The sequence below is a fragment of the Oncorhynchus nerka genome, linkage group LG5 (assembly GCF_034236695.1).
Source record: "Oncorhynchus nerka isolate Pitt River linkage group LG5, Oner_Uvic_2.0, whole genome shotgun sequence".
NCBI classification, from domain to species: domain Eukaryota; kingdom Metazoa; phylum Chordata; class Actinopteri; order Salmoniformes; family Salmonidae; genus Oncorhynchus; species Oncorhynchus nerka.
In genome coordinates, this window is record NC_088400.1 from 13,544,299 (window position 1) to 13,556,188 (window position 11,890).

An 11,890-nucleotide genomic window follows, 5' to 3' on the forward strand; every position below is an offset into this window, starting at 1 on the left:
AACTAACATCACTAATGTTCATACTGGTAAACTAACATCACTGATGAGTCACTGGTAAACTAACATCACTAATGTTCATACTGGTAAACTAACATCACTAATGTTCATACTGGTAAACTAACATCACTAATGTTCATACTGGTAAACTAACATCACTAATGTTCACACTGGTAAACTAACATCAGATATGTTCATACTGGTAAACTAACATCACTAATGTTCATACTGGTAAACTAACATCACTAATGTTCATACTGGTAAACTAACATCACTAATGTTCATACTGGTAAACTAACATCACTAATGTTCACACTGGTAAACTAACATCAGATATGTTCACACTGGTAAACTAACATCACTAATGTTCATACTGGTAAACTAACATCACTAATGTTCATACTGGTAAACTAACATCACTAATGTTCACACTGGTAAACTAACATTACTAATGTTCATACTGGTAAACTAACATCACTAATGTTCACACTGGTAAACTAACATCACTAATGTTCATACTGGTAAACTAACATCACTAATGTTCATACTGGTAAACTAACATAACTGATGTTCACACTGGTAAACTAACATCACTGATGAGTCACTGGTAAACTAACATCACTAATGTTCACACTGGTAAACTAACATCACTGATGAGTCACTGGTAAACTAACATCACTGATGAGTCACTGGTAAACTAACATCACTGATGAGTCACTGGTAAACTAACATCACTGATGAGTCACTGGTAAACTAACATCACTAATGTTCATACTGGTAAACTAACATCACTAATGTTCACACTGGTAAACTAACATCACTGATGTTCACTGGTAAACTAACATCACTAATGAGTCATACTGGTAAACTAACATCACTAATGTTCACACTGGTAAACTAACATCACTGATGAGTCACTGGTAAACTAACATCACTGATGAGTCACTGGTAAACTAACATCACTGATGAGTCACTGGTAAACTAACATCACTGATGAGTCACTGGTAAACTAACATCACTGATGAGTCACTGGTAAACTAACATCACTAATGTTCACACTGGTAAACTAACATCACTAATGTTCATACTGGTAAACTAACATCACTAATGTTCATACTGGTAAACTAACATCAGATATGTTCATACTGGTAAACTAACATCACTAATGTTCATACTGGTAAACTAACATCAGATATGTTCATACTGGTAAACTAACATCACTAATGTTCATACTGGTAAACTAACATCACTAATGTTCATACTGGTAAACTAACATCACTAATGTTCACACTGGTAAACTAACATCACTGATGAGTCACTGGTAAACTAACATCACTAATGTTCATACTGGTAAACTAACATCACTAATGTTCATACTGGTAAACTAACATCACTGATGAGTCACTGGTAAACTAACATCGCTAATGTTCATACTGGTAAACTAACATCACTAATGTTCATACTGGTAAACTAACATCACTAATGTTCATACTGGTAAACTAACATCACTAATGTTCACACTGGTAAACTAACATCAGATATGTTCATACTGGTAAACTAACATCACTAATGTTCATACTGGTAAACTAACATCACTAATGTTCATACTGGTAAACTAACATCACTAATGTTCATACTGGTAAACTAACATCACTAATGTTCACACTGGTAAACTAACATCACTAATGTTCATACTGGTAAACTAACATCACTAATGTTCATACTGGTAAACTAACATCACTAATGTTCACACTGGTAAACTAACATCACTGATGAGTCACTGGTAAACTAACATCACTGATGAGTCACTGGTAAACGAACATCACTGATGAGTCACTGGTAAACTAACATCACTGATGAGTCACTGGTAAACTAACATCACTAATGTTCACACTGATAAACTAACATCACTGATGTTCACACTGGTAAACGAACATCACTGATGAGTCACTGGTAAACTAACATCACTGATGAGTCACTGGTAAACTAACATCACTAATGTTCACACTGGTAAACGAACATCACTGATGAGTCACTGGTAAACTAACATCACTGATGAGTCACTGGTAAACTAACATCACTAATGTTCACACTGGTAAACTAACATCACTAATGTTCATACTGGTAAACTAACATCAGATATGTTCATTCTGGTAAACTAACATCACTAATGTTCACACTGGTAAACTAACATCACTAATGTTCACACTGGTAAACTAACATCACTGATGTTCACACTGGTAAACTAACATCACTGATGTTCACACTGGTAAACTAACATCAGATATGTTCATACTGGTAAACTAACATCAGATATGTTCATTCTGGTAAACTAACATCACTAATGTTCATACTGGTAAACTAACATCAGATATGTTCATACTGGTAAACTAACATCACTAATGTTCATACTGGTAAACTAACATCAGATATGTTCATACTGGTAAACTAACATCACTAATGTTCATACTGGTAAACTAACATCACTAATGTTCATACTGGTAAACTAACATCACTAATGTTCATACTGGTAAACTAACATCACTAATGTTCATTCTGGTAAACTAACATCACTAATCTTCATACTGGTAAACTAACATCACTAATGTTCATACTGGTAAACTAACATCACTAATGTTCATACTGGTAAACTAACATCACTAATCTTCATTCTGGTAAACTAACATCACTAATGTTCACACTGGTAAACTAACATCACTAATGTTCATACTGGTAAACTAACATCACTAATGTTCATACTGGTAAACTAACATCAGATATGTTCATTCTGGTAAACTAACATCACTAATGTTCATACTGGTAAACTAACATCACTAATGTTCATACTGGTAAACTAACATCACTAATGTTCACACTGGTAAACTAACATCACTGATGAGTCACTGGTAAACTAACATCACTAATGTTCATACTGGTAAACTAACATCACTAATGTTCATACTGGTAAACTAACATCACTAATGTTCACACTGGTAAACTAACATCACTAATGTTCATACTGGTAAACTAACATCAGATATGTTCATACTGGTAAACTAACATCACTAATGTTCATACTGGTAAACTAACATCACTAATGTTCACACTGGTAAACTAACATCACTAATGTTCATACTGGTAAACTAACATCAGATATGTTCATACTGGTAAACTAACATCACTAATGTTCATACTGGTAAACTAACATCACTAATGTTCATACTGGTAAACTAACATCACTAATGTTCACACTGGTAAACTAACATCACTGATGAGTCACTGGTAAACTAACATCACTAATGTTCATACTGGTAAACTAACATCACTAATGTTCATATGTAAACTAACATCACTGATGAGTCACTGGTAAACTAACATCACTAATGTTCATACTGGTAAACTAACATCACTAATGTTCATACTGGTAAACTAACATCACTAATGTTCATACTGGTAAACTAACATCACTAATGTTCACACTGGTAAACTAACATCAGATATGTTCATACTGGTAAACTAACATCACTAATGTTCATACTGGTAAACTAACATCACTAATGTTCATACTGGTAAACTAACATCACTAATGTTCACACTGGTAAACTAACATCACTGATGAGTCACTGGTAAACTAACATCACTAATGTTCATACTGGTAAACTAACATCACTAATGTTCATACTGGTAAACTAACATCACTGATGAGTCACTGGTAAACTAACATCACTAATGTTCATACTGGTAAACTAACATCACTAATGTTCATACTGGTAAACTAACATCACTAATGTTCATACTGGTAAACTAACATCACTAATGTTCACACTGGTAAACTAACATCAGATATGTTCATACTGGTAAACTAACATCACTAATGTTCATACTGGTAAACTAACATCACTAATGTTCATACTGGTAAACTAACATCACTAATGTTCATACTGGTAAACTAACATCACTAATGTTCACACTGGTAAACTAACATCACTAATGTTCATACTGGTAAACTAACATCACTAATGTTCACACTGGTAAACTAACATCACTAATGTTCATACTGGTAAACTAACATCACTAATGTTCATACTGGTAAACTAACATAACTGATGTTCACACTGGTAAACTAACATCACTGATGAGTCACTGGTAAACTAACATCACTAATGTTCACACTGGTAAACTAACATCACTGATGAGTCACTGGTAAACTAACATCACTGATGAGTCACTGGTAAACTAACATCACTGATGAGTCACTGGTAAACTAACATCACTGATGAGTCACTGGTAAACTAACATCACTAATGTTCATACTGGTAAACTAACATCACTAATGTTCACACTGGTAAACTAACATCACTAATGTTCACACTGGTAAACTAACATCACTGATGAGTCACTGGTAAACTAACATCACTAATGTTCATACTGGTAAACTAACATCACTAATGTTCACACTGGTAAACTAACATCACTGATGAGTCACTGGTAAACTAACATCACTGATGAGTCACTGGTAAACTAACATCACTGATGAGTCACTGGTAAACTAACATCACTGATGAGTCACTGGTAAACTAACATCACTGATGAGTCACTGGTAAACTAACATCACTGATGAGTCACTGGTAAACTAACATCACTAATGTTCACACTGGTAAACTAACATCACTAATGTTCATACTGGTAAACTAACATCACTAATGTTCATACTGGTAAACTAACATCAGATATGTTCATACTGGTAAACTAACATCACTAATGTTCATACTGGTAAACTAACATCAGATATGTTCATACTGGTAAACTAACATCACTAATGTTCATACTGGTAAACTAACATCACTAATGTTCATACTGGTAAACTAACATCACTAATGTTCACACTGGTAAACTAACATCACTGATGAGTCACTGGTAAACTAACATCACTAATGTTCATACTGGTAAACTAACATCACTAATGTTCACACTGGTAAACTAACATCAGATATGTTCATACTGGTAAACTAACATCACTAATGTTCATACTGGTAAACTAACATCACTAATGTTCATACTGGTAAACTAACATCACTAATGTTCACACTGGTAAACTAACATCAGATATGTTCACACTGGTAAACTAACATCACTAATGTTCATACTGGTAAACTAACATCACTAATGTTCATACTGGTAAACTAACATCACTAATGTTCACACTGGTAAACTAACATCACTAATGTTCATACTGGTAAACTAACATCACTAATGTTCACACTGGTAAACTAACATCACTAATGTTCATACTGGTAAACTAACATCACTAATGTTCATACTGGTAAACTAACATAACTGATGTTCACACTGGTAAACTAACATCACTGATGAGTCACTGGTAAACTAACATCACTAATGTTCACACTGGTAAACTAACATCACTGATGAGTCACTGGTAAACTAACATCACTGATGAGTCACTGGTAAACTAACATCACTAATGTTCACACTGGTAAACTAACATCACTGATGAGTCACTGGTTAACATCACTGATGAGTCACTGGTAAACTAACATCACTGATGAGTCACTGGTAAACTAACATCACTGATGAGTCACTGGTAAACTAACATCACTGATGAGTCACTGGTAAACTAACATCACTGATGAGTCACTGGTAAACTAACATCACTAATGTTCACACTGGTAAACTAACATCACTAATGTTCATACTGGTAAACTAACATCACTAATGTTCATACTGGTAAACTAACATCAGATATGTTCATACTGGTAAACTAACATCACTAATGTTCATACTGGTAAACTAACATCAGATATGTTCATACTGGTAAACTAACATCACTAATGTTCATACTGGTAAACTAACATCACTAATGTTCATACTGGTAAACTAACATCACTAATGTTCACACTGGTAAACTAACATCACTGATGAGTCACTGGTAAACTAACATCACTAATGTTCATACTGGTAAACTAACATCACTAATGTTCATACTGGTAAACTAACATCACTAATGTTCATACTGGTAAACTAACATCACTAATGTTCATACTGGTAAACTAACATCACTAATGTTCATACTGGTAAACTAACATCACTAATGTTCATACTGGTAAACTAACATCACTAATGTTCATACTGGTAAACTAACATCACTAATGTTCATACTGGTAAACTAACATCACTAATGTTCATACTGGTAAACTAACATCACTAATGTTCATACTGGTAAACTAACATCACTAATGTTCACACTGGTAAACTAACATCACTGATGAGTCACTGGTAAACTAACATCACTAATGTTCATACTGGTAAACTAACATCACTAATGTTCATACTGGTAAACTAACATCACTGATGAGTCACTGGTAAACTAACATCACTAATGTTCATACTGGTAAACTAACATCACTAATGTTCATACTGGTAAACTAACATCACTAATGTTCATACTGGTAAACTAACATCACTAATGTTCACACTGGTAAACTAACATCAGATATGTTCATACTGGTAAACTAACATCACTAATGTTCATACTGGTAAACTAACATCACTAATGTTCATACTGGTAAACTAACATCACTAATGTTCATACTGGTAAACTAACATCACTAATGTTCACACTGGTAAACTAACATCACTAATGTTCATACTGGTAAACTAACATCACTAACTGGTAAACTAACATCACTAATGTTCATACTGGTAAACTAACATCACTAATGTTCATACTGGTAAACTAACATCACTAATGTTCACACTGGTAAACTAACATCAGATATGTTCACACTGGTAAACTAACATCACTAATGTTCATACTGGTAAACTAACATCACTAATGTTCATACTGGTAAACTAACATCACTAATGTTCACACTGGTAAACTAACATCACTAATGTTCATACTGGTAAACTAACATCACTAATGTTCACACTGGTAAACTAACATCAGATATGTTCACACTGGTAAACTAACATCACTAATGTTCATACTGGTAAACTAACATCACTAATGTTCATACTGGTAAACTAACATCACTAATGTTCACACTGGTAAACTAACATCACTAATGTTCATACTGGTAAACTAACATCACTAATGTTCACACTGGTAAACTAACATCACTAATGTTCATACTGGTAAACTAACATCACTAATGTTCATACTGGTAAACTAACATAACTGATGTTCACACTGGTAAACTAACATCACTGATGAGTCACTGGTAAACTAACATCACTAATGTTCACACTGGTAAACTAACATCACTGATGAGTCACTGGTAAACTAACATCACTGATGAGTCACTGGTAAACTAACATCACTGATGAGTCACTGGTAAACTAACATCACTGATGAGTCACTGGTAAACTAACATCACTAATGTTCATACTGGTAAACTAACATCACTAATGTTCACACTGGTAAACTAACATCACTAATGTTCACACTGGTAAACTAACATCACTGATGAGTCACTGGTAAACTAACATCACTAATGTTCATACTGGTAAACTAACATCACTAATGTTCACACTGGTAAACTAACATCACTGATGAGTCACTGGTAAACTAACATCACTGATGAGTCACTGGTAAACTAACATCACTGATGAGTCACTGGTAAACTAACATCACTGATGAGTCACTGGTAAACTAACATCACTGATGAGTCACTGGTAAACTAACATCACTGATGAGTCACTGGTAAACTAACATCACTAATGTTCACACTGGTAAACTAACATCACTAATGTTCATACTGGTAAACTAACATCACTAATGTTCATACTGGTAAACTAACATCAGATATGTTCATACTGGTAAACTAACATCACTAATGTTCATACTGGTAAACTAACATCAGATATGTTCATACTGGTAAACTAACATCACTAATGTTCATACTGGTAAACTAACATCACTAATGTTCATACTGGTAAACTAACATCACTAATGTTCACACTGGTAAACTAACATCACTGATGAGTCACTGGTAAACTAACATCACTAATGTTCATACTGGTAAACTAACATCACTAATGTTCACACTGGTAAACTAACATCATATGTTCATACTGGTAAACTAACATCACTAATGTTCATACTGGTAAACTAACATCACTAATGTTCATACTGGTAAACTAACATCACTAATGTTCACACTGGTAAACTAACATCAGATATGTTCACACTGGTAAACTAACATCACTAATGTTCATACTGGTAAACTAACATCACTAATGTTCATACTGGTAAACTAACATCACTAATGTTCACACTGGTAAACTAACATCACTAATGTTCATACTGGTAAACTAACATCACTAATGTTCACACTGGTAAACTAACATCACTAATGTTCATACTGGTAAACTAACATCACTAATGTTCATACTGGTAAACTAACATAACTGATGTTCACACTGGTAAACTAACATCACTGATGAGTCACTGGTAAACTAACATCACTAATGTTCACACTGGTAAACTAACATCACTGATGAGTCACTGGTAAACTAACATCACTGATGAGTCACTGGTAAACTAACATCACTAATGTTCACACTGGTAAACTAACATCACTGATGAGTCACTGGTAAACTAACATCACTGATGAGTCACTGGTAAACTAACATCACTGATGAGTCACTGGTAAACTAACATCACTGATGAGTCACTGGTAAACTAACATCACTGATGAGTCACTGGTAAACTAACATCACTAATGTTCACACTGGTAAACTAACATCACTAATGTTCATACTGGTAAACTAACATCACTAATGTTCATACTGGTAAACTAACATCAGATATGTTCATACTGGTAAACTAACATCACTAATGTTCATACTGGTAAACTAACATCAGATATGTTCATACTGGTAAACTAACATCACTAATGTTCATACTGGTAAACTAACATCACTAATGTTCATACTGGTAAACTAACATCACTAATGTTCACACTGGTAAACTAACATCACTGATGAGTCACTGGTAAACTAACATCACTAATGTTCATACTGGTAAACTAACATCACTAATGTTCATACTGGTAAACTAACATCACTAATGTTCATACTGGTAAACTAACATCACTAATGTTCATACTGGTAAACTAACATCACTAATGTTCATACTGGTAAACTAACATCACTAATGTTCATACTGGTAAACTAACATCACTAATGTTCATACTGGTAAACTAACATCACTAATGTTCATACTGGTAAACTAACATCACTAATGTTCATACTGGTAAACTAACATCACTAATGTTCATACTGGTAAACTAACATCACTAATGTTCACACTGGTAAACTAACATCACTGATGAGTCACTGGTAAACTAACATCACTAATGTTCATACTGGTAAACTAACATCACTAATGTTCATACTGGTAAACTAACATCACTGATGAGTCACTGGTAAACTAACATCGCTAATGTTCATACTGGTAAACTAACATCACTAATGTTCATACTGGTAAACTAACATCACTAATGTTCATACTGGTAAACTAACATCACTAATGTTCACACTGGTAAACTAACATCAGATATGTTCATACTGGTAAACTAACATCACTAATGTTCATACTGGTAAACTAACATCACTAATGTTCATACTGGTAAACTAACATCACTAATGTTCATACTGGTAAACTAACATCACTAATGTTCACACTGGTAAACTAACATCACTAATGTTCATACTGGTAAACTAACATCACTAATGTTCATACTGGTAAACTAACATCACTAATGTTCATACTGGTAAACTAACATCACTAATGTTCATACTGGTAAACTAACATCACTAATGTTCACACTGGTAAACTAACATCAGATATGTTCACACTGGTAAACTAACATCACTAATGTTCATACTGGTAAACTAACATCACTAATGTTCATACTGGTAAACTAACATCACTAATGTTCACACTGGTAAACTAACATCACTAATGTTCATACTGGTAAACTAACATCACTAATGTTCACACTGGTAAACTAACATCACTAATGTTCATACTGGTAAACTAACATCACTAATGTTCATACTGGTAAACTAACATAACTGATGTTCACACTGGTAAACTAACATCACTAATGTTCACACTGGTAAACTAACATCACTGATGAGTCACTGGTAAACTAACATCACTGATGAGTCACTGGTAAACTAACATCACTGATGAGTCACTGGTAAACTAACATCACTAATGTTCACACTGGTAAACTAACATCACTAATGTTCACACTGGTAAACTAACATCACTGATGAGTCACTGGTAAACGAACATCACTGATGAGTCACTGGTAAACTAACATCACTGATGAGTCACTGGTAAACTAACATCACTAATGTTCACACTGGTAAACTAACATCACTGATGTTCACACTGGTAAACGAACATCACTGATGAGTCACTGGTAAACTAACATCACTGATGAGTCACTGGTAAACTAACATCACTAATGTTCACACTGGTAAACGAACATCACTGATGAGTCACTGGTAAACTAACATCACTGATGAGTCACTGGTAAACTAACATCACTAATGTTCACACTGGTAAACTAACATCACTAATGTTCATACTGGTAAACTAACATCAGATATGTTCATTCTGGTAAACTAACATCACTAATGTTCACACTGGTAAACTAACATCACTAATGTTCACACTGGTAAACTAACATCACTGATGTTCACACTGGTAAACTAACATCAGATATGTTCATACTGGTAAACTAACATCAGATATGTTCATTCTGGTAAACTAACATCACTAATGTTCATACTGGTAAACTAACATCAGATATGTTCATACTGGTAAACTAACATCACTAATGTTCATACTGGTAAACTAACATCAGATATGTTCATACTGGTAAACTAACATCACTAATGTTCATACTGGTAAACTAACATCACTAATGTTCATACTGGTAAACTAACATCACTAATGTTCATACTGGTAAACTAACATCACTAATGTTCATTCTGGTAAACTAACATCAGATATGTTCATACTGGTAAACTAACATCACTAATCTTCATACTGGTAAACTAACATCACTAATGTTCATACTGGTAAACTAACATCACTAATCTTCATTCTGGTAAACTAACATCACTAATGTTCACACTGGTAAACTAACATCACTAATGTTCATACTGGTAAACTAACATCACTAATGTTCATACTGGTAAACTAACATCAGATATGTTCATTCTGGTAAACTAACATCACTAATGTTCATACTGGTAAACTAACATCACTAATGTTCATACTGGTAAACTAACATCACTAATGTTCATACTGGTAAACTAACATCACTAATGTTCATACTGGTAAACTAACATCAGATATGTTCATACTGGTAAACTAACATCACTAATGTTCATACTGGTAAACTAACATCACTAATGTTCATACTGGTAAACTAACATCACTTAATGTTCATACTGGTAAACTAACATCACTAATCTTCATTCTGGTAAACTAACATCACTAATGTTCATACTGGTAAACTAACATCAGATATGTTCATACTGGTAAACTAACATCACTAATGTTCATACTGGTAAACTAACAGATATGTTCATACTGGTAAACTAACATCACTAATCTTCATTCTGGTAAACTAACAGATATGTTCATACTGGTAAACTAACATCACTAATCTTCATTCTGGTAAACTAACATCACTAATGTTCATACTGGTAAACTAACATCACTAATGTTCATACTGGTAAACTAACATCAGATATGTTCATACTGGTAAACTAACATCACTAATGTTCATACTGGTAAACTAACAGATATGTTCATACTGGTAAACTAACATCACTAATCTTCATT